This window comes from Oncorhynchus kisutch, unplaced genomic scaffold, assembly GCF_002021735.2.
Source record: "Oncorhynchus kisutch isolate 150728-3 unplaced genomic scaffold, Okis_V2 scaffold2526, whole genome shotgun sequence".
Taxonomy (NCBI): domain Eukaryota; kingdom Metazoa; phylum Chordata; class Actinopteri; order Salmoniformes; family Salmonidae; genus Oncorhynchus; species Oncorhynchus kisutch.
In genome coordinates this window covers 1-22,647 of record NW_022264471.1, presented here as the reverse complement: position 1 = coordinate 22,647, position 22,647 = coordinate 1, and the positions used below count along the sequence as shown (strand labels likewise).

The window sequence follows — 22,647 nt, the reverse complement described above, 5'->3', positions numbered from 1 at the left end:
GCGCCAGTACAGAGACAAAGTAGAATCTCAATTCAACGGCTCAGACACAAGAGGCATGTGGCAGGGTCTACAGTCAATCACGGACTACAGGAAGAAACCCAGCCCAGTCACGGACCAGGATGTCTTGCTCCCAGGCAGACTAAACAACTTTTTTGCCCGCTTTGAGGACAATACAGTGCCACTGACACGGCCTGCAACGAAAACATGCGGTCTCTCCTTCACTGCAGCCGAAGTGAGTAAGACATTTAAACGTGTTAACCCTCGCAAGGCTGCAGGCCCAGACGGCATCCCCAGCCGCGCCCTCAGAGCATGCGCAGACCAGCTGGCCGGTGTGTTTACGGACATATTCAACCAATCCCTATACCAGTCTGCTGTTCCCACATGCTTCAACAGGGCCACCATTGTTCCTGTTCCCAAGAAAGCTAAGGTAACTGAGCTAAATGACTACCGCCCCGTAGCACTCACATCCGTCATCATGAAGTTCTTTGAGAGACTAGTCAAGGACCATATCACCTCCACCCTACCTGACACCCTTGACCCACTCCAATTTGCTTACCGCCCAAATAGGTCCACAGACGATGCAATCTCAACCACACTGCACACTGCCCTAACCCATCTGGACAAGAGGAATACCTATGTGAGAATGCTGTTCATCGACTACAGCTCGGCATTCAACACCATAGTACCCTCCAAGCTCGTCATCAAGCTCGAGACCCTGGGTCTCGACCCCGCCCTGTGCAACTGGGTACTGGACTTCCTGACGGGCCGCCCCCAGGTGGTGAGGGTAGGCAACAACATCTCCTCCCCGCTGATCCTCAACACTGGGGCCCCCCAAGGGTGCATTCTGAGCCCTCTCCTGTACTCCCTGTTCACCCACGACTGCGTGGCCACGCACGCCTCCAACTCAATCATCAAGTTTGCGGACGACACAACAGTGGTAGGCTTGATTACCAACAACGACGAGACGGCCTACAGGGAGGAGGTGAGGGCCCTCGGAGTGTGGTGTCAGGAAAATAACCTCACACTCAACGTCAACAAAACTAAGGAGATGATTGTGGACTTCAGGAAACAGCAGAGGGAACACCCCCCCATCCACATCGATGGAACAGTAGTGGAGAGGGTAGCAAGTTTTAAGTTCCTCGGCATACACATCACAGACAAACTGAATTGGTCCACTCACACAGACAGCATCGTGAAGAAGGCGCAGCAGCGCCTCTTCAACCTCAGGAGGCTGAAGAAATTCGGCTTGTCACCAAAAGCACTCACAAACTTCTACAGATGCACAATCGAGAGCATCCTGGCGGGCTGTATCACCGCCTGGTATGGCAACTGCACCGCCCTCAACCGTAAGGCTCTCCAGAGGGTAGTGAGGTCTGCACAACGCATCACCGGGGGCAAACTACCTGCCCTCCAGGACACCTACACCACCCGATGCTACAGGAAGGCCATAAAGATCATCAAGGACATCAACCACCCGAGCCACTGCCTGTTCATCCCGCTGTCATCCAGAAGGCGAGGTCAGTACAGGTGCATCAAAGCTGGGACCGAGAGACTGAAAAACAGCTTCTATCTCAAGGCCATCAGACTGTTAAACAGCCACCACTAACATTGAGTGGCTACTGCCAACACACTGTCAATGCCACTGACTCTACTCCAGCCACTTTAATCATGGGAATTGATGGGAAATGATGTAAATATATCACTAGCCACTTTAAACAATGCTACCTTATATAATGTTACTTACCCTACATTATTCATCTCATATGCATACGTAGATACTGTACTCTATATCATCGACTGCATCCTTATGTAATACATGTATCACTAGCCACTTTAACTATGCCACTTGGTTTACATACTCATCTCATATGTATATACTGTACTCGATATCATCTACTGTATCTTGCCTATGCTGCTCTGTACCATCACTCATTCATATATCCTTATGTACATATTCTTTATCCCCTTACACTGTGTATAAGACAGTAGTTTTTTTTGGAATTGTTAGTTAGATTACTTGTTCGTTATTACTGCATTGTCGGAACTAGAAGCACAAGCATTTCGCTACACTCGCATTAACATCTGCTAACCATGTGTATGTGACAAATAAATTTGATTTGATTTGATTTGATTTGATTTGAACAAACAAATCCGGGCTTGGGACCAACAAAAGTGACCCAAAAGAGACACTCTGGCGGAGCAACTTAGTTTTTAATTGTATTTTTTTGTTTTTCAGTTTAGTTGTCTTAATTTGGTTTGGTTTTTAACCTTATGGTCTACTTAGGAGCCTACGACAAGTCACAGTAAAACATTAACATTTTTAACCATAACATAAAAATAATAATAAATAATTCTATACAATCTACATTAACAATCTAAATGGACCAAAAAGAGACCATAGAAAAAACTTTCAATTGCAATGTGAGAAAATTATGGTAACTAGTCTGGCCCTAATTCAGGTTAATTTTTGTATTTTTTTTATGTAAGCCAGGGCGAACGCATATTCTTCAGATTACAAGACCAAATGATTTTGCACATCTCTGTTTCCTGCTTAGAATTTCAACATTCTGGAAAGTAGAAGTTGGGTCTTTGCAAAAAAACATGGAGAAGCTGGGGATTGAACCCAGGACCTCATACATGCAAAGCATGCACTCTACCACTGAGCTACATCCCCTTTCTAGGAAAATAAATGTTGCCTATTTTTTTAAATGTCACTTTTATTTCACCAGGTAAGCCAGTTAAGGACAAGTTCTCATACACCACTGCGACCTGGCCAAGATAAAGCAAAGCAGTGCAACACAAACAACAACACAGAGTTACACATGGAACAAACAAATCCGGGCTTGGGACCAACAAAATTGACCCAAAAGAGACACTCTGGCGGAGCAACTTAGTTTTTAATTGTATTTTTTTGTTTTTCAGTTTAGTTGTCTTAATTTGGTTTGGTTTTTAACCTTATGGTCTACTTAGGAGCCTACGACAAGTCACAGTAAAACATTAACATTTTTAACCATAACATAAAAATAATAATAAATAATTCTATACAATCTACATTAACAATCTAAATGGACCAAAAAGAGACCATAGAAAAAACTTTCAATTGCAATGTGAGAAAATGATGGTAACTAGTCTGTCACTAATTCAGGTTAATTTTTGTATTTTTTTTATGTAAGCCAGGGCGAAGGCATATTCTTCAGATTACAAGACCAAATGATTTTGCACATCTCTGTTTCCTGCTTAGATTTTCAACATTCTGGAAAGTAGAAGTTGGGTCTTTGCAAAAAAACATGGAGAAGCTGGGGATTGAACCAAGGACCTCATACATGCAAAGCATGCACTGTACCACTGAGCTACATCCCCTTTCTGGGAAGTTAAAAAATGTTGCTTATTTTTTTAAATGTCACTTTTATTTAACCAGGTAAGCCAGTTAAGGACAAGTTCTCATACACCACTGCGACCTGGCCAAGATAAAGCAAAGCAGTGCAACACAAACAACAACACAGAGTTACACATGGAACAAACAAATCCGGTCTTGGGACCAACAAAAGTGACCCAAAAGAGACACTCTGGCGGAGCAACTTAGTTTTTAATTGTATTTTTTTGTTTTTCAGTTTAGTTTTCTTAATTTGGTTTGTTTTTTAACCTTATGGTCTACTTAGGAGCCTACGACAAGTCACAGTAAAACATTAACATTTTTAACCATAACATAAAAATAATAATAAATAATTCTATACAATCTACATTAACAATCTAAATGGACCAAAAAGAGACAATAGAAAAGACTTTCAATTGCAATGTGAGAAAATGATGGTAACTAGTCTGGCCCTAATTCAGGTTAATTTTTGTATTTTTTTATGTAAGCCAGGGCGAACGCATATTCTTCAGATTACAAGACCAAATGATTTTGCACATCTCTGTTTCCTGCTTAGAATTTAAACATTCTGGAAAGTAGAAGTTGGGTCTTTGCAAAAAAACATGGAGAAGCTGGGGATTGAACCCAGGACCTCATACATGCAAAGCATGCGCTCTACCACTGAGCTACATCCCCTTTCTAGGAAAAAAAATGTTGCCTATTTTTTTAAATGTCACTTTTATTTCACCAGGTAAGCCAGTTAAGGACAAGTTCTCATACACCACTGCGACCTGGCCAAGATAAAGCAAAGCAGTGCAACACAAACAACAACACAGAGTTACACATGGAACAAACAAATCCGGGCTTGGGACCAACAAAAGTGACCCAAAAGAGACACTCTGGCGGAGCAACTTAGTTTTTAATTGTATTTTTTTGTTTTTCAGTTTAGTTTTCTTAATTTGGTTTGTTTTTTAACCTTATGGTCTACTTAGGAGCCTACGACAAGTCACAGTAAAACATTAACATTTTTAACCATAACATTAAAATAATAATAAATAATTCTATACAATCTACATTAACAATCTAAATGGACCAAAAAGAGACAATAGAAAAGACTTTCAATTGCAATGTGAGAAAATGATGGTAACTAGTCTGGCCCTAATTCAGGTTAATTTTTGTATTTTTTTATGTAAGCCAGGGCGAACGCATATTCTTCAGATTACAAGACCAAATGATTTTGCACATCTCTGTTTCCTGCTTAGAATTTAAACATTCTGGAAAGTAGAAGTTGGGTCTTTGCAAAAAAACATGGAGAAGCTGGGGATTGAACCCAGGACCTCATACATGCAAAGCATGCGCTCTACCACTGAGCTACATCCCCTTTCTAGGAAAAAAAATGTTGCCTATTTTTTTAAATGTCACTTTTATTTCACCAGGTAAGCCAGTTAAGGACAAGTTCTCACACACCACTGCGACCTGGCCAAGATAAAGCAAAGCAGTGCAACACAAACAACAACACAGAGTTACACATGGAACAAACAAATCCGGGCTTGGGACCAACAAAAGTGACCCAAAAGAGACACTCTGGCGGAGCAACTTAGTTTTTAATTGTATTTTTTTGTTTTTCAGTTTAGTTTTCTTAATTTGGTTTGTTTTTTAACCTTATGGTCTACTTAGGAGCCTACGACAAGTCACAGTAAAACATTAACATTTTTAACCATAACATTAAAATAATAATAAATAATTCTATACAATCTACATTAACAATCTAAATGGACCAAAAAGAGACAATAGAAAAGACTTTCAATTGCAATGTGAGAAAATGATGGTAACTAGTCTGGCCCTAATTCAGGTTAATTTTTGTATTTTTTTATGTAAGCCAGGGCGAACGCATATTCTTCAGATTACAAGACCAAATGATTTTGCACATCTCTGTTTCCTGCTTAGAATTTCAACATTCTGGAAAGTAGAAGTTGGGTCTTTGCAAAAAAACATGGAGAAGCTGGGGATTGAACCCAGGACCTCATACATGCAAAGCATGCACTCTACCACTGAGCTACATCCCCTTTCTAGGAAAATAAATGTTGCCTATTTTTTTAAATGTCACTTTTATTTCACCAGATAAGCCAGTTAAGGACAAGTTCTCATACACCACTGCGACCTGGCCAAGATAAAGCAAAGCAGTGCAACACAAACAACAACACAGAGTTACACATGGAACAAACAAATCCGGGCTTGGGACCAACAAAATTGACCCAAAAGAGACACTCTGGCGGAGCAACTTAGTTTTTAATTGTATTTTTTTGTTTTTCAGTTTAGTTGTCTTAATTTGGTTTGGTTTTTAACCTTATGGTCTACTTAGGAGCCTACGACAAGTCACAGTAAAACATTAACATTTTTAACCATAACATAAAAATAATAATAAATAATTCTATACAATCTACATTAACAATCTAAATGGACCAAAAAGAGACCATAGAAAAAACTTTCAATTGCAATGTGAGAAAATGATGGTAACTAGTCTGTCACTAATTCAGGTTAATTTTTGTATTTTTTTTATGTAAGCCAGGGCGAAGGCATATTCTTCAGATTACAAGACCAAATGATTTTGCACATCTCTGTTTCCTGCTTAGATTTTCAACATTCTGGAAAGTAGAAGTTGGGTCTTTGCAAAAAAACATGGAGAAGCTGGGGATTGAACCAAGGACCTCATACATGCAAAGCATGCACTGTACCACTGAGCTACATCCCCTTTCTGGGAAGTTAAAAAATGTTGCTTATTTTTTTAAATGTCACTTTTATTTAACCAGGTAAGCCAGTTAAGGACAAGTTCTCATACACCACTGCGACCTGGCCAAGATAAAGCAAAGCAGTGCAACACAAACAACAACACAGAGTTACACAAGCTGACTCCACACTCCAAGACTGCTTCCATCACGTGGACTGGGAGATGTTTCGTATTGCGTCAGCCAACAACATTGACGAATACGCTGATTCGGTGTGCGAGTTCATTAGAACGTGCGTTGAAGATGTCGTTCCCATAGCAACGATTAAAACATTCCCCAACCAGAAACCGTGGATTGATGGCAGCATTCGTGTGGAACTGAAGGCGCGAACCACTGCTTTTAATCAGGGCAAGGTGTCTGGTAACATGACTGAATACAAACAGCGCAGCTATTCCCTCCGCAAGGCTATCAAACAAGCTAAGCGCCAGTACAGAGACAAAGTAGAATCTCAATTCAACGGCTCAGACACAAGAGGCATGTGGCAGGGTCTACAGTCAATCACGGACTACAGGAAGAAACCCAGCCCAGTCACGGACCAGGATGTCTTGCTCCCAGGCAGACTAAACAACTTTTTTGCCCGCTTTGAGGACAATACAGTGCCACTGACACGGCCTGCAACGAAAACATGCGGTCTCTCCTTCACTGCAGCCGAAGTGAGTAAGACATTTAAACGTGTTAACCCTCGCAAGGCTGCAGGCCCAGACGGCATCCCCAGCCGCGCCCTCAGAGCATGCGCAGACCAGCTGGCCGGTGTGTTTACGGACATATTCAACCAATCCCTATACCAGTCTGCTGTTCCCACATGCTTCAACAGGGCCACCATTGTTCCTGTTCCCAAGAAAGCTAAGGTAACTGAGCTAAATGACTACCGCCCCGTAGCACTCACATCCGTCATCATGAAGTTCTTTGAGAGACTAGTCAAGGACCATATCACCTCCACCCTACCTGACACCCTTGACCCACTCCAATTTGCTTACCGCCCAAATAGGTCCACAGACGATGCAATCTCAACCACACTGCACACTGCCCTAACCCATCTGGACAAGAGGAATACCTATGTGAGAATGCTGTTCATCGACTACAGCTCGGCATTCAACACCATAGTACCCTCCAAGCTCGTCATCAAGCTCGAGACCCTGGGTCTCGACCCCGCCCTGTGCAACTGGGTACTGGACTTCCTGACGGGCCGCCCCCAGGTGGTGAGGGTAGGCAACAACATCTCCTCCCCGCTGATCCTCAACACTGGGGCCCCCCAAGGGTGCATTCTGAGCCCTCTCCTGTACTCCCTGTTCACCCACGACTGCGTGGCCACGCACGCCTCCAACTCAATCATCAAGTTTGCGGACGACACAACAGTGGTAGGCTTGATTACCAACAACGACGAGACGGCCTACAGGGAGGAGGTGAGGGCCCTCGGAGTGTGGTGTCAGGAAAATAACCTCACACTCAACGTCAACAAAACTAAGGAGATGATTGTGGACTTCAGGAAACAGCAGAGGGAACACCCCCCCATCCACATCGATGGAACAGTAGTGGAGAGGGTAGCAAGTTTTAAGTTCCTCGGCATACACATCACAGACAAACTGAATTGGTCCACTCACACAGACAGCATCGTGAAGAAGGCGCAGCAGCGCCTCTTCAACCTCAGGAGGCTGAAGAAATTCGGCTTGTCACCAAAAGCACTCACAAACTTCTACAGATGCACAATCGAGAGCATCCTGGCGGGCTGTATCACCGCCTGGTATGGCAACTGCACCGCCCTCAACCGTAAGGCTCTCCAGAGGGTAGTGAGGTCTGCACAACGCATCACCGGGGGCAAACTACCTGCCCTCCAGGACACCTACACCACCCGATGCTACAGGAAGGCCATAAAGATCATCAAGGACATCAACCACCCGAGCCACTGCCTGTTCATCCCGCTGTCATCCAGAAGGCGAGGTCAGTACAGGTGCATCAAAGCTGGGACCGAGAGACTGAAAAACAGCTTCTATCTCAAGGCCATCAGACTGTTAAACAGCCACCACTAACATTGAGTGGCTACTGCCAACACACTGTCAATGCCACTGACTCTACTCCAGCCACTTTAATCATGGGAATTGATGGGAAATGATGTAAATATATCACTAGCCACTTTAAACAATGCTACCTTATATAATGTTACTTACCCTACATTATTCATCTCATATGCATACGTAGATACTGTACTCTATATCATCGACTGCATCCTTATGTAATACATGTATCACTAGCCACTTTAACTATGCCACTTGGTTTACATACTCATCTCATATGTATATACTGTACTCGATATCATCTACTGTATCTTGCCTATGCTGCTCTGTACCATCACTCATTCATATATCCTTATGTACATATTCTTTATCCCCTTACACTGTGTATAAGACAGTAGTTTTTTTTGGAATTGTTAGTTAGATTACTTGTTCGTTATTACTGCATTGTCGGAACTAGAAGCACAAGCATTTCGCTACACTCGCATTAACATCTGCTAACCATGTGTATGTGACAAATAAATTTGATTTGATTTGATTTGATTTGATTTGAACAAACAAATCCGGGCTTGGGACCAACAAAAGTGACCCAAAAGAGACACTCTGGCGGAGCAACTTAGTTTTTAATTGTATTTTTTTGTTTTTCAGTTTAGTTGTCTTAATTTGGTTTGGTTTTTAACCTTATGGTCTACTTAGGAGCCTACGACAAGTCACAGTAAAACATTAACATTTTTAACCATAACATAAAAATAATAATAAATAATTCTATACAATCTACATTAACAATCTAAATGGACCAAAAAGAGACCATAGAAAAAACTTTCAATTGCAATGTGAGAAAATTATGGTAACTAGTCTGGCCCTAATTCAGGTTAATTTTTGTATTTTTTTTATGTAAGCCAGGGCGAACGCATATTCTTCAGATTACAAGACCAAATGATTTTGCACATCTCTGTTTCCTGCTTAGAATTTCAACATTCTGGAAAGTAGAAGTTGGGTCTTTGCAAAAAAACATGGAGAAGCTGGGGATTGAACCCAGGACCTCATACATGCAAAGCATGCACTCTACCACTGAGCTACATCCCCTTTCTAGGAAAATAAATGTTGCCTATTTTTTTAAATGTCACTTTTATTTCACCAGGTAAGCCAGTTAAGGACAAGTTCTCATACACCACTGCGACCTGGCCAAGATAAAGCAAAGCAGTGCAACACAAACAACAACACAGAGTTACACATGGAACAAACAAATCCGGGCTTGGGACCAACAAAATTGACCCAAAAGAGACACTCTGGCGGAGCAACTTAGTTTTTAATTGTATTTTTTTGTTTTTCAGTTTAGTTGTCTTAATTTGGTTTGGTTTTTAACCTTATGGTCTACTTAGGAGCCTACGACAAGTCACAGTAAAACATTAACATTTTTAACCATAACATAAAAATAATAATAAATAATTCTATACAATCTACATTAACAATCTAAATGGACCAAAAAGAGACCATAGAAAAAACTTTCAATTGCAATGTGAGAAAATGATGGTAACTAGTCTGTCACTAATTCAGGTTAATTTTTGTATTTTTTTTATGTAAGCCAGGGCGAAGGCATATTCTTCAGATTACAAGACCAAATGATTTTGCACATCTCTGTTTCCTGCTTAGATTTTCAACATTCTGGAAAGTAGAAGTTGGGTCTTTGCAAAAAAACATGGAGAAGCTGGGGATTGAACCAAGGACCTCATACATGCAAAGCATGCACTGTACCACTGAGCTACATCCCCTTTCTGGGAAGTTAAAAAATGTTGCTTATTTTTTTAAATGTCACTTTTATTTAACCAGGTAAGCCAGTTAAGGACAAGTTCTCATACACCACTGCGACCTGGCCAAGATAAAGCAAAGCAGTGCAACACAAACAACAACACAGAGTTACACATGGAACAAACAAATCCGGTCTTGGGACCAACAAAAGTGACCCAAAAGAGACACTCTGGCGGAGCAACTTAGTTTTTAATTGTATTTTTTTGTTTTTCAGTTTAGTTTTCTTAATTTGGTTTGTTTTTTAACCTTATGGTCTACTTAGGAGCCTACGACAAGTCACAGTAAAACATTAACATTTTTAACCATAACATAAAAATAATAATAAATAATTCTATACAATCTACATTAACAATCTAAATGGACCAAAAAGAGACAATAGAAAAGACTTTCAATTGCAATGTGAGAAAATGATGGTAACTAGTCTGGCCCTAATTCAGGTTAATTTTTGTATTTTTTTATGTAAGCCAGGGCGAACGCATATTCTTCAGATTACAAGACCAAATGATTTTGCACATCTCTGTTTCCTGCTTAGAATTTAAACATTCTGGAAAGTAGAAGTTGGGTCTTTGCAAAAAAACATGGAGAAGCTGGGGATTGAACCCAGGACCTCATACATGCAAAGCATGCGCTCTACCACTGAGCTACATCCCCTTTCTAGGAAAAAAAATGTTGCCTATTTTTTTAAATGTCACTTTTATTTCACCAGGTAAGCCAGTTAAGGACAAGTTCTCATACACCACTGCGACCTGGCCAAGATAAAGCAAAGCAGTGCAACACAAACAACAACACAGAGTTACACATGGAACAAACAAATCCGGGCTTGGGACCAACAAAAGTGACCCAAAAGAGACACTCTGGCGGAGCAACTTAGTTTTTAATTGTATTTTTTTGTTTTTCAGTTTAGTTTTCTTAATTTGGTTTGTTTTTTAACCTTATGGTCTACTTAGGAGCCTACGACAAGTCACAGTAAAACATTAACATTTTTAACCATAACATAAAATAATAATAAATAATTCTATACAATCTACATTAACAATCTAAATGGACCAAAAAGAGACAATAGAAAAGACTTTCAATTGCAATGTGAGAAAATGATGGTAACTAGTCTGGCCCTAATTCAGGTTAATTTTTGTATTTTTTTATGTAAGCCAGGGCGAACGCATATTCTTCAGATTACAAGACCAAATGATTTTGCACATCTCTGTTTCCTGCTTAGAATTTAAACATTCTGGAAAGTAGAAGTTGGGTCTTTGCAAAAAAACATGGAGAAGCTGGGGATTGAACCCAGGACCTCATACATGCAAAGCATGCGCTCTACCACTGAGCTACATCCCCTTTCTAGGAAAAAAAATGTTGCCTATTTTTTTAAATGTCACTTTTATTTCACCAGGTAAGCCAGTTAAGGACAAGTTCTCATACACCACTGCGACCTGGCCAAGATAAAGCAAAGCAGTGCAACACAAACAACAACACAGAGTTACACATGGAACAAACAAATCCGGGCTTGGGACCAACAAAAGTGACCCAAAAGAGACACTCTGGCGGAGCAACTTAGTTTTTAATTGTATTTTTTTGTTTTTCAGTTTAGTTGTCTTAATTTGGTTTGGTTTTTAACCTTATGGTCTACTTAGGAGCCTACGACAAGTCACAGTAAAACATTAACATTTTTAACCATAACATAAAAATAATAATAAATAATTCTATACAATCTACATTAACAATCTAAATGGACCAAAAAGAGACCATAGAAAAAACTTTCAATTGCAATGTGAGAAAATGATGGTAACTAGTCTGTCACTAATTCAGGTTAATTTTTGTATTTTTTTATGTAAGCCAGGGCGAAGGCATATTCTTCAGATTACAAGACCAAATGATTTTGCACATCTCTGTTTCCTGCTTAGAATTTTCAACATTCTGGAAAGTAGAAGTTGGGTCTTTGCAAAAAAACATGGAGAAGCTGGGGATTGAACCCAGGACCTCATACATGCAAAGCATGCGCTCTACCACTGAGCTACATCCCCTTTCTAGGAAAAAAAATGTTGCCTATTTTTTTAAATGTCACTTTTATTTCACCAGGTAAGCCAGTTAAGGACAAGTTCTCATACACCACTGCGACCTGGCCAAGATAAAGCAAAGCAGTGCAACACAAACAACAACACAGAGTTACACATGGAACAAACAAATCCGGGCTTGGGACCAACAAAAGTGACCCAAAAGAGACACTCTGGCGGAGCAACTTAGTTTTTAATTGTATTTTTTTGTTTTTCAGTTTAGTTGTCTTAATTTGGTTTGGTTTTTAACCTTATGGTCTACTTAGGAGCCTACGACAAGTCACAGTAAAACATTAACATTTTTAACCATAACATAAAAATAATAATAAATAATTCTATACAATCTACATTAACAATCTAAATGGACCAAAAAGAGACCATAGAAAAAACTTTCAATTGCAATGTGAGAAAATGATGGTAACTAGTCTGTCACTAATTCAGGTTAATTTTTGTATTTTTTTTATGTAAGCCAGGGCGAAGGCATATTCTTCAGATTACAAGACCAAATGATTTTGCACATCTCTGTTTCCTGCTTAGATTTTCAACATTCTGGAAAGTAGAAGTTGGGTCTTTGCAAAAAAACATGGAGAAGCTGGGGATTGAACCAAGGACCTCATACATGCAAAGCATGCACTCTACCACTGAGCTACATCCCCTTTCTGGGAAGTTAAAAAATGTTGCTTATTTTTTTAAATGTCACTTTTATTTAACCAGGTAAGCCAGTTAAGGACAAGTTCTCATACACCACTGCGACCTGGCCAAGATAAAGCAAAGCAGTGCAACACAAACAACAACACAGAGTTACACATGGAACAAACAAATCCGGTCTTGGGACCAACAAAAGTGACCCAAAAGAGACACTCTGGCGGAGCAACTTAGTTTTTAATTGTATTTTTTTGTTTTTCAGTTTAGTTTTCTTAATTTGGTTTGTTTTTTAACCTTATGGTCTACTTAGGAGCCTACGACAAGTCACAGTAAAACATTAACATTTTTAACCATAACATAAAAATAATAATAAATAATTCTATACAATCTACATTAACAATCTAAATGGACCAAAAAGAGACAATAGAAAAGACTTTCAATTGCAATGTGAGAAAATGATGGTAACTAGTCTGGCCCTAATTCAGGTTAATTTTTGTATTTTTTTATGTAAGCCAGGGCGAACGCATATTCTTCAGATTACAAGACCAAATGATTTTGCACATCTCTGTTTCCTGCTTAGAATTTAAACATTCTGGAAAGTAGAAGTTGGGTCTTTGCAAAAAAAGATGGAGAAGCTGGGGATTGAACCCAGGACCTCATACATGCAAAGCATGCGCTCTACCACTGAGCTACATCCCCTTTCTAGGAAAAAAAATGTTGCCTATTTTTTTAAATGTCACTTTTATTTCACCAGGTAAGCCAGTTAAGGACAAGTTCTCATACACCACTGCGACCTGGCCAAGATAAAGCAAAGCAGTGCAACACAAACAACAACACAGAGTTACACATGGAACAAACAAATCCGGGCTTGGGACCAACAAAAGTGACCCAAAAGAGACACTCTGGCGGAGCAACTTAGTTTTTAATTGTATTTTTTTGTTTTTCAGTTTAGTTGTCTTAATTTGGTTTGGTTTTTAACCTTATGGTCTACTTAGGAGCCTACGACAAGTCACAGTAAAACATTAACATTTTTAACCATAACATAAAAATAATAATAAATAATTCTATACAATCTACATTAACAATCTAAATGGACCAAAAAGAGACCATAGAAAAAACTTTCAATTGCAATGTGAGAAAATGATGGTAACTAGTCTGTCACTAATTCAGGTTAATTTTTGTATTTTTTTTATGTAAGCCAGGGCGAAGGCATATTCTTCAGATTACAAGACCAAATGATTTTGCACATCTCTGTTTCCTGCTTAGATTTTCAACATTCTGGAAAGTAGAAGTTGGGTCTTTGCAAAAAAACATGGAGAAGCTGGGGATTGAACCAAGGACCTCATACATGCAAAGCATGCACTCTACCACTGAGCTACATCCCCTTTCTGGGAAGTTAAAAAATGTTGCTTATTTTTTTAAATGTCACTTTTATTTAACCAGGTAAGCCAGTTAAGGACAAGTTCTCATACACCACTGCGACCTGGCCAAGATAAAGCAAAGCAGTGCAACACAAACAACAACACAGAGTTACACATGGAACAAACAAATCCGGTCTTGGGACCAACAAAAGTGACCCAAAAGAGACACTCTGGCGGAGCAACTTAGTTTTTAATTGTATTTTTTTGTTTTTCAGTTTAGTTTTCTTAATTTGGTTTGTTTTTTAACCTTATGGTCTTACTTAGGAGCCTACGACAAGTCACAGTAAAACATTAACATTTTTAACCATAACATAAAAATAATAATAAATAATTCTATACAATCTACATTAACAATCTAAATGGACCAAAAAGAGACAATAGAAAAGACTTTCAATTGCAATGTGAGAAAATGATGGTAACTAGTCTGGCCCTAATTCAGGTTAATTTTTGTATTTTTTTATGTAAGCCAGGGCGAACGCATATTCTTCAGATTACAAGACCAAATGATTTTGCACATCTCTGTTTCCTGCTTAGAATTTAAACATTCTGGAAAGTAGAAGTTGGGTCTTTGCAAAAAAAGATGGAGAAGCTGGGGATTGAACCCAGGACCTCATACATGCAAAGCATGCGCTCTACCACTGAGCTACATCCCCTTTCTAGGAAAAAAAATGTTGCCTATTTTTTTAAATGTCACTTTTATTTCACCAGGTAAGCCAGTTAAGGACAAGTTCTCATACACCACTGCGACCTGGCCAAGATAAAGCAAAGCAGTGCAACACAAACAACAACACAGAGTTACACATGGAACAAACAAATCCGGGCTTGGGACCAACAAAAGTGACCCAAAAGAGACACTCTGGCGGAGCAACTTAGTTTTTAATTGTATTTTTTTGTTTTTCAGTTTAGTTGTCTTAATTTGGTTTGGTTTTTAACCTTATGGTCTACTTAGGAGCCTACGACAAGTCACAGTAAAACATTAACATTTTTAACCATAACATAAAAATAATAATAAATAATTCTATACAATCTACATTAACAATCTAAATGGACCAAAAAGAGACCATAGAAAAAACTTTCAATTGCAATGTGAGAAAATGATGGTAACTAGTCTGTCACTAATTCAGGTTAATTTTTGTATTTTTTTATGTAAGCCAGGGCGAAGGCATATTCTTCAGATTACAAGACCAAATGATTTTGCACATCTCTGTTTCCTGCTTAGATTTCAACATTCTGGAAAGTAGAAGTTGGGTCTTTGCAAAAAAACATGGAGAAGCTGGGGATTGAACCCAGGACCTCATACATGCAAAGCATGCGCTCTACCACTGAGCTACATCCCCTTTCTAGGAAGTAAAAAATGTTGCCTATTTTTTTAAATGTCACTTTTATTTAACCAGGTAAGCCAGTTAAGGACAAGTTCTCATACACCACTGCGACCTGGCCAAGATAAAGCAAAGCAGTGCAACACAAACAACAACACAGAGTTACACATGGAACAAACAAATCCGGTCTTGGGACCAACAAAAGTGACCCAAAAGAGACACTCTGGCGGAGCAACTTAGTTTTTAATTGTATTTTTTTGTTTTTCAGTTTAGTTTTCTTAATTTGGTTTGTTTTTTAACCTTATGGTCTACTTAGGAGCCTACGACAAGTCACAGTAAAACATTAACATTTTTAACCATAACATAAAAATAATAATAAATAATTCTATACAATCTACATTAACAATCTAAATGGACCAAAAAGAGACAATAGAAAAGACTTTCAATTGCAATGTGAGAAAATGATGGTAACTAGTCTGGCCCTAATTCAGGTTAATTTTTGTATTTTTTTATGTAAGCCAGGGCGAACGCATATTCTTCAGATTACAAGACCAAATGATTTTGCACATCTCTGTTTCCTGCTTAGAATTTAAACATTCTGGAAAGTAGAAGTTGGGTCTTTGCAAAAAAAGATGGAGAAGCTGGGGATTGAACCCAGGACCTCATACATGCAAAGCATGCGCTCTACCACTGAGCTACATCCCCTTTCTAGGAAAAAAAATGTTGCCTATTTTTTAAATGTCACTTTTATTTCACCAGGTAAGCCAGTTAAGGACAAGTTCTCATACACCACTGCGACCTGGCCAAGATAAAGCAAAGCAGTGCAACACAAACAACAACACAGAGTTACACATGGAACAAACAAATCCGGGCTTGGGACCAACAAAAGTGACCCAAAAGAGACACTCTGGCGGAGCAACTTAGTTTTTAATTGTATTTTTTTGTTTTTCAGTTTAGTTTTCTTAATTTGGTTTGTTTTTAACCTTATGGTCTACTTAGGAGCCTACGACAAGTCACAGTAAAACATTAACATTTTTAACCATAACATAAAAATAATAATAAATAATTCTATACAATCTACATTAACAATCTAAATGGACCAAAAAGAGACAATAGAAAAGACTTTCAATTGCAATGTGAGAAAATGATGGTAACTAGTCTGGCCCTAATTCAGGTTAATTTTTGTATTTTTTTATGTAAGCCAGGGCGAACGCATATTCTTCAGATTACAAGACCAAATGATTTTGCACATCTCTGTTTCCTGCTTAGAATTTAAACATTCTGGAAAGTAGAAGTTGGGTCTTTGCAAAAAAAGATGGAGAAGCTGGGGATTGAACCCAGGACCTCATACATGCAAAGCATGCGCTCTACCACTGAGCTACATCCCCTTTCTAGGAAAAAAAATGTTGCCTATTTTTTTAAATGTCACTTTTATTTCACCAGGTAAGCCAGTTAAGGACAAGTTCTCATACACCACTGCGACCTGGCCAAGATAAAGCAAAGCAGTGCAACACAAACAACAACACAGAGTTACACATGGAACAAACAAATCCGGGCTTGGGACCAACAAAAGTGACCCAAAAGAGACACTCTGGCGGAGCAACTTAGTTTTTAATTGTATTTTTTTGTTTTTCAGTTTAGTTGTCTTAATTTGGTTTGGTTTTTAACCTTATGGTCTACTTAGGAGCCTACGACAAGTCACAGTAAAACATTAACATTTTTAACCATAACATAAAAATAATAATAAATAATTCTATACAATCTACATTAACAATCTAAATGGACCAAAAAGAGACCATAGAAAAAACTTTCAATTGCAATGTGAGAAAATGATGGTAACTAGTCTGTCACTAATTCAGGTTAATTTTTGTATTTTTTTTATGTAAGCCAGGGCGAAGGCATATTCTTCAGATTACAAGACCAAATGATTTTGCACATCTCTGTTTCCTGCTTAGATTTTCAACATTCTGGAAAGTAGAAGTTGGGTCTTTGCAAAAAAACATGGAGAAGCTGGGGATTGAACCAAGGACCTCATACATGCAAAGCATGCACTCTACCACTGAGCTACATCCCCTTTCTGGGAAGTTAAAAAATGTTGCTTATTTTTTTAAATGTCACTTTTATTTAACCAGGTAAGCCAGTTAAGGACAAGTTCTCATACACCACTGCGACCTGGCCAAGATAAAGCAAAGCAGTGCAACACAAACAACAACACAGAGTTACACATGGAACAAACAAATCCGGTCTTGGGACCAACAAAAGTGACCCAAAAGAGACACTCTGGCGGAGCAACTTAGTTTTTAATTGTATTTTTTTGTTTTTCAGTTTAGTTTTCTTAATTTGGTTTGTTTTTTAACCTTATGGTCTTACTTAGGAGCCTACGACAAGTCACAGTAAAACATTAACATTTTTAACCATAACATAAAAATAATAATAAATAATTCTATACAATCTACATTAACAATCTAAATGGACCAAAAAGAGACAATAGAAAAGACTTTCAATTGCAATGTGAGAAAATGATGGTAACTAGTCTGGCCCTAATTCAGGTTAATTTTTGTATTTTTTTATGTAAGCCAGGGCGAACGCATATTCTTCAGATTACAAGACCAAATGATTTTGCACATCTCTGTTTCCTGCTTAGAATTTAAACATTCTGGAAAGTAGAAGTTGGGTCTTTGCAAAAAAAGATGGAGAAGCTGGGGATTGAACCCAGGACCTCATACATGCAAAGCATGCGCTCTACCACTGAGCTACATCCCCTTTCTAGGAAAAAAAATGTTGCCTATTTTTTTAAATGTCACTTTTATTTCACCAGGTAAGCCAGTTAAGGACAAGTTCTCATACACCACTGCGACCTGGCCAAGATAAAGCAAAGCAGTGCAACACAAACAACAACACAGAGTTACACATGGAACAAACAAATCCGGGCTTGGGACCAACAAAAGTGACCCAAAAGAGACACTCTGGCGGAGCAACTTAGTTTTTAATTGTATTTTTTTGTTTTTCAGTTTAGTTGTCTTAATTTGGTTTGGTTTTTAACCTTATGGTCTACTTAGGAGCCTACGACAAGTCACAGTAAAACATTAACATTTTTAACCATAACATAAAAATAATAATAAATAATTCTATACAATCTACATTAACAATCTAAATGGACCAAAAAGAGACCATAGAAAAAACTTTCAATTGCAATGTGAGAAAATGATGGTAACTAGTCTGTCACTAATTCAGGTTAATTTTTGTATTTTTTTTATGTAAGCCAGGGCGAAGGCATATTCTTCAGATTACAAGACCAAATGATTTTGCACATCTCTGTTTCCTGCTTAGATTTTCAACATTCTGGAAAGTAGAAGTTGGGTCTTTGCAAAAAAACATGGAGAAGCTGGGGATTGAACCAAGGACCTCATACATGCAAAGCATGCACTCTACCACTGAGCTACATCCCCTTTCTGGGAAGTTAAAAAATGTTGCTTATTTTTTTAAATGTCACTTTTATTTAACCAGGTAAGCCAGTTAAGGACAAGTTCTCATACACCACTGCGACCTGGCCAAGATAAAGCAAAGCAGTGCAACACAAACAACAACACAGAGTTACACATGGAACAAACAAATCCGGTCTTGGGACCAACAAAAGTGACCCAAAAGAGACACTCTGGCGGAGCAACTTAGTTTTTAATTGTATTTTTTTGTTTTTCAGTTTAGTTTTCTTAATTTGGTTTGTTTTTTAACCTTATGGTCTTACTTAGGAGCCTACGACAAGTCACAGTAAAACATTAACATTTTTAACCATAACATAAAAATAATAATAAATAATTCTATACAATCTACATTAACAATCTAAATGGACCAAAAAGAGACAATAGAAAAGACTTTCAATTGCAATGTGAGAAAATGATGGTAACTAGTCTGGCCCTAATTCAGGTTAATTTTTGTATTTTTTTATGTAAGCCAGGGCGAACGCATATTCTTCAGATTACAAGACCAAATGATTTTGCACATCTCTGTTTCCTGCTTAGAATTTAAACATTCTGGAAAGTAGAAGTTGGGTCTTTGCAAAAAAAGATGGAGAAGCTGGGGATTGAACCCAGGACCTCATACATGCAAAGCATGCGCTCTACCACTGAGCTACATCCCCTTTCTAGGAAAAAAAATGTTGCCTATTTTTTTAAATGTCACTTTTATTTCACCAGGTAAGCCAGTTAAGGACAAGTTCTCATACACCACTGCGACCTGGCCAAGATAAAGCAAAGCAGTGCAACACAAACAACAACACAGAGTTACACATGGAACAAACAAATCCGGGCTTGGGACCAACAAAAGTGACCCAAAAGAGACACTCTGGCGGAGCAACTTAGTTTTTAATTGTATTTTTTTGTTTTTCAGTTTAGTTGTCTTAATTTGGTTTGGTTTTTAACCTTATGGTCTACTTAGGAGCCTACGACAAGTCACAGTAAAACATTAACATTTTTAACCATAACATAAAAATAATAATAAATAATTCTATACAATCTACATTAACAATCTAAATGGACCAAAAAGAGACCATAGAAAAAACTTTCAATTGCAATGTGAGAAAATGATGGTAACTAGTCTGTCACTAATTCAGGTTAATTTTTGTATTTTTTTATGTAAGCCAGGGCGAACGCATATTCTTCAGATTACAAGACCAAATGATTTTGCACATCTCTGTTTCCTGCTTAGATTTTCAACATTCTGGAAAGTAGAAGTTGGGTCTTTGCAAAAAAACATGGAGAAGCTGGGGATTGAACCAAGGACCTCATACATGCAAAGCATGCACTCTACCACTGAGCTACATCCCCTTTCTGGGAAGTTAAAAATGTTGCTTATTTTTTTAAATGTCACTTTTATTTAACCAGGTAAGCCAGTTAAGGACAAGTTCTCATACACCACTGCGACCTGGCCAAGATAAAGCAAAGCAGTGCAACACAAACAACAACACAGAGTTACACATGGAACAAACAAATCCGGTCTTGGGACCAACAAAAGTGACCCAAAAGAGACACTCTGGCGGAGCAACTTAGTTTTTAATTGTATTTTTTTGTTTTTCAGTTTAGTTTTCTTAATTTGGTTTGTTTTTTAACCTTATGGTCTTACTTAGGAGCCTACGACAAGTCACAGTAAAACATTAACATTTTTAACCATAACATAAAAATAATAATAAATAATTCTATACAATCTACATTAACAATCTAAATGGACCAAAAAGAGACAATAGAAAAGACTTTCAATTGCAATGTGAGAAAATGATGGTAACTAGTCTGGCCCTAATTCAGGTTAATTTTTGTATTTTTTTATGTAAGCCAGGGCGAACGCATATTCTTCAGATTACAAGACCAAATGATTTTGCACATCTCTGTTTCCTGCTTAGAATTTAAACATTCTGGAAAGTAGAAGTTGGGTCTTTGCAAAAAAAGATGGAGAAGCTGGGGATTGAACCCAGGACCTCATACATGCAAAGCATGCGCTCTACCACTGAGCTACATCCCCTTTCTAGGAAAAAAAATGTTGCCTATTTTTTTAAATGTCACTTTTATTTCACCAGGTAAGCCAGTTAAGGACAAGTTCTCATACACCACTGCGACCTGGCCAAGATAAAGCAAAGCAGTGCAACACAAACAACAACACAGAGTTACACATGGAACAAACAAATCCGGGCTTGGGACCAACAAAAGTGACCCAAAAGAGACACTCTGGCGGAGCAACTTAGTTTTTAATTGTATTTTTTTGTTTTTCAGTTTAGTTGTCTTAATTTGGTTTGGTTTTTAACCTTATGGTCTACTTAGGAGCCTACGACAAGTCACAGTAAAACATTAACATTTTTAACCATAACATAAAAATAATAATAAATAATTCTATACAATCTACATTAACAATCTAAATGGACCAAAAAGAGACCATAGAAAAAACTTTCAATTGCAATGTGAGAAAATGATGGTAACTAGTCTGTCACTAATTCAGGTTAATTTTTGTATTTTTTTATGTAAGCCAGGGCGAAGGCATATTCTTCAGATTACAAGACCAAATGATTTTGCACATCTCTGTTTCCTGCTTAGAATTTTCAACATTCTGGAAAGTAGAAGTTGGGTCTTTGCAAAAAAACATGGAGAAGCTGGGGATTGAACCAAGGACCTCATACATGCAAAGCATGCACTCTACCACTGAGCTACATCCCCTTTCTAGGAAGTAAAAAATGTTGCCTTATTTTTTTAAATGTCACTTTTATTTCACCAGGTAAGCCAGTTAAGGACAAGTTCTCATACACCACTGCGACCTGGCCAAGATAAAGCAAAGCAGTGCAACACAAACAACAACACAGAGTTACACATGGAACAAACAAATCCGGTCTTGGGACCAACAAAAGTGACCCAAAAGAGACACTCTGGCGGAGCAACTTAGTTTTTAATTGTATTTTTTTGTTTTTCAGTTTAGTTTTCTTAATTTGGTTTGTTTTTTAACCTTATGGTCTACTTAGGAGCCTACGACAAGTCACAGTAAAACATTAACATTTTTAACCATAACATAAAATAATAATAAATAATTCTATACAATCTACATTAACAATCTAAATGGACCAAAAGAGACAATAGAAAAGACTTTCAATTGCAATGTGAGAAATGATGGTAACTAGTCTGGCCCTAATTCAGGTTAATTTTGTATTTTTTTATGTAAGCCAGGGCGAACGCATATTCTTCAGATTACAGACCAATGATTTTGCAATCTCTGTTTCCTGCTTAGAATTTCAACATTCTGGAAAGTAGAAGTTGGGTCTTTGCAAAAAAGATGGAGAAGCTGGGGATTGAACCCAGGACCTCATACATGCAAAGCATGCGCTCTACCACTGAGCTACATTCCCCTTTCTAGGAAAAAAATGTTGCCTATTTTTTTAAATGTCACTTTTATTTCACCAGGTATAGCCAGTTAAGGACAAGTTCTCATACACCACTGCGACCTGGCCAAGATAAAGCAAAGCAGTGCAACACAAACAACAACACAGAGTTACACATGGAACAAACAAATCGGTCTTGGGACCAACAAAAGTGACCCAAAAGAGACACTCTGGCGGAGCAACTTAGTTTTAATTGTATTTTTTTGTTTTTCAGTTTAGTTTTCTTAATTTGGTTTGTTTTTTAACCTTATGGTCTACTTAGGAGCTACGACAAGTCACAGTAAAACATTAACATTTTAACCATAACATAAAGAATAATAATAAATAATTCTATACAATCTACAT

At 38.1% G+C, this 22,647-nt stretch overlaps 26 non-coding genes across 26 annotated transcripts; all 26 read right to left on the bottom strand.

Moving 5' to 3' along the window:
• Positions 1-2,602: 2,602 nt before the first annotated feature.
• Positions 2,603-2,674, bottom strand: trnaa-ugc (transfer RNA alanine (anticodon UGC)). Its single transcript has one exon. It is a non-coding gene; the product is annotated as a tRNA-Ala (tRNA).
• Positions 2,675-3,288: 614 nt separating this feature from the next.
• On the bottom strand, positions 3,289-3,360 carry trnaa-ugc (transfer RNA alanine (anticodon UGC)). The gene has a single exon. It is a non-coding gene; the product is annotated as a tRNA-Ala (tRNA).
• Positions 3,361-3,976: 616 nt separating this feature from the next.
• trnaa-ugc (transfer RNA alanine (anticodon UGC)) lies at positions 3,977-4,048 on the bottom strand. Its single transcript has one exon. It is a non-coding gene; the product is annotated as a tRNA-Ala (tRNA).
• A 613-nt stretch (positions 4,049-4,661) lies between these two features.
• trnaa-ugc (transfer RNA alanine (anticodon UGC)) lies at positions 4,662-4,733 on the bottom strand. The gene has a single exon. It is a non-coding gene; the product is annotated as a tRNA-Ala (tRNA).
• A 613-nt stretch (positions 4,734-5,346) lies between these two features.
• trnaa-ugc (transfer RNA alanine (anticodon UGC)) lies at positions 5,347-5,418 on the bottom strand. The gene has a single exon. It is a non-coding gene; the product is annotated as a tRNA-Ala (tRNA).
• A 614-nt stretch (positions 5,419-6,032) lies between these two features.
• trnaa-ugc (transfer RNA alanine (anticodon UGC)) lies at positions 6,033-6,104 on the bottom strand. Its single transcript has one exon. It is a non-coding gene; the product is annotated as a tRNA-Ala (tRNA).
• Positions 6,105-9,161: 3,057 nt separating this feature from the next.
• Positions 9,162-9,233, bottom strand: trnaa-ugc (transfer RNA alanine (anticodon UGC)). Its single transcript has one exon. It is a non-coding gene; the product is annotated as a tRNA-Ala (tRNA).
• Positions 9,234-9,847: 614 nt separating this feature from the next.
• Positions 9,848-9,919, bottom strand: trnaa-ugc (transfer RNA alanine (anticodon UGC)). The gene has a single exon. It is a non-coding gene; the product is annotated as a tRNA-Ala (tRNA).
• Positions 9,920-10,535: 616 nt separating this feature from the next.
• On the bottom strand, positions 10,536-10,607 carry trnaa-ugc (transfer RNA alanine (anticodon UGC)). The gene has a single exon. It is a non-coding gene; the product is annotated as a tRNA-Ala (tRNA).
• Positions 10,608-11,219: 612 nt separating this feature from the next.
• Positions 11,220-11,291, bottom strand: trnaa-ugc (transfer RNA alanine (anticodon UGC)). Its single transcript has one exon. It is a non-coding gene; the product is annotated as a tRNA-Ala (tRNA).
• A 614-nt stretch (positions 11,292-11,905) lies between these two features.
• On the bottom strand, positions 11,906-11,977 carry trnaa-ugc (transfer RNA alanine (anticodon UGC)). Its single transcript has one exon. It is a non-coding gene; the product is annotated as a tRNA-Ala (tRNA).
• A 614-nt stretch (positions 11,978-12,591) lies between these two features.
• On the bottom strand, positions 12,592-12,663 carry trnaa-ugc (transfer RNA alanine (anticodon UGC)). Its single transcript has one exon. It is a non-coding gene; the product is annotated as a tRNA-Ala (tRNA).
• A 616-nt stretch (positions 12,664-13,279) lies between these two features.
• Positions 13,280-13,351, bottom strand: trnaa-ugc (transfer RNA alanine (anticodon UGC)). The gene has a single exon. It is a non-coding gene; the product is annotated as a tRNA-Ala (tRNA).
• A 614-nt stretch (positions 13,352-13,965) lies between these two features.
• trnaa-ugc (transfer RNA alanine (anticodon UGC)) lies at positions 13,966-14,037 on the bottom strand. The gene has a single exon. It is a non-coding gene; the product is annotated as a tRNA-Ala (tRNA).
• Positions 14,038-14,654: 617 nt separating this feature from the next.
• On the bottom strand, positions 14,655-14,726 carry trnaa-ugc (transfer RNA alanine (anticodon UGC)). Its single transcript has one exon. It is a non-coding gene; the product is annotated as a tRNA-Ala (tRNA).
• A 612-nt stretch (positions 14,727-15,338) lies between these two features.
• trnaa-ugc (transfer RNA alanine (anticodon UGC)) lies at positions 15,339-15,410 on the bottom strand. The gene has a single exon. It is a non-coding gene; the product is annotated as a tRNA-Ala (tRNA).
• A 615-nt stretch (positions 15,411-16,025) lies between these two features.
• Positions 16,026-16,097, bottom strand: trnaa-ugc (transfer RNA alanine (anticodon UGC)). Its single transcript has one exon. It is a non-coding gene; the product is annotated as a tRNA-Ala (tRNA).
• A 611-nt stretch (positions 16,098-16,708) lies between these two features.
• On the bottom strand, positions 16,709-16,780 carry trnaa-ugc (transfer RNA alanine (anticodon UGC)). The gene has a single exon. It is a non-coding gene; the product is annotated as a tRNA-Ala (tRNA).
• Positions 16,781-17,394: 614 nt separating this feature from the next.
• On the bottom strand, positions 17,395-17,466 carry trnaa-ugc (transfer RNA alanine (anticodon UGC)). The gene has a single exon. It is a non-coding gene; the product is annotated as a tRNA-Ala (tRNA).
• A 617-nt stretch (positions 17,467-18,083) lies between these two features.
• On the bottom strand, positions 18,084-18,155 carry trnaa-ugc (transfer RNA alanine (anticodon UGC)). Its single transcript has one exon. It is a non-coding gene; the product is annotated as a tRNA-Ala (tRNA).
• Positions 18,156-18,769: 614 nt separating this feature from the next.
• trnaa-ugc (transfer RNA alanine (anticodon UGC)) lies at positions 18,770-18,841 on the bottom strand. The gene has a single exon. It is a non-coding gene; the product is annotated as a tRNA-Ala (tRNA).
• Positions 18,842-19,458: 617 nt separating this feature from the next.
• On the bottom strand, positions 19,459-19,530 carry trnaa-ugc (transfer RNA alanine (anticodon UGC)). The gene has a single exon. It is a non-coding gene; the product is annotated as a tRNA-Ala (tRNA).
• A 613-nt stretch (positions 19,531-20,143) lies between these two features.
• Positions 20,144-20,215, bottom strand: trnaa-ugc (transfer RNA alanine (anticodon UGC)). The gene has a single exon. It is a non-coding gene; the product is annotated as a tRNA-Ala (tRNA).
• Positions 20,216-20,831: 616 nt separating this feature from the next.
• On the bottom strand, positions 20,832-20,903 carry trnaa-ugc (transfer RNA alanine (anticodon UGC)). Its single transcript has one exon. It is a non-coding gene; the product is annotated as a tRNA-Ala (tRNA).
• A 614-nt stretch (positions 20,904-21,517) lies between these two features.
• trnaa-ugc (transfer RNA alanine (anticodon UGC)) lies at positions 21,518-21,589 on the bottom strand. The gene has a single exon. It is a non-coding gene; the product is annotated as a tRNA-Ala (tRNA).
• A 608-nt stretch (positions 21,590-22,197) lies between these two features.
• Positions 22,198-22,269, bottom strand: trnaa-ugc (transfer RNA alanine (anticodon UGC)). The gene has a single exon. It is a non-coding gene; the product is annotated as a tRNA-Ala (tRNA).
• Between the last annotated feature and the right edge of the window lie 378 nt (positions 22,270-22,647).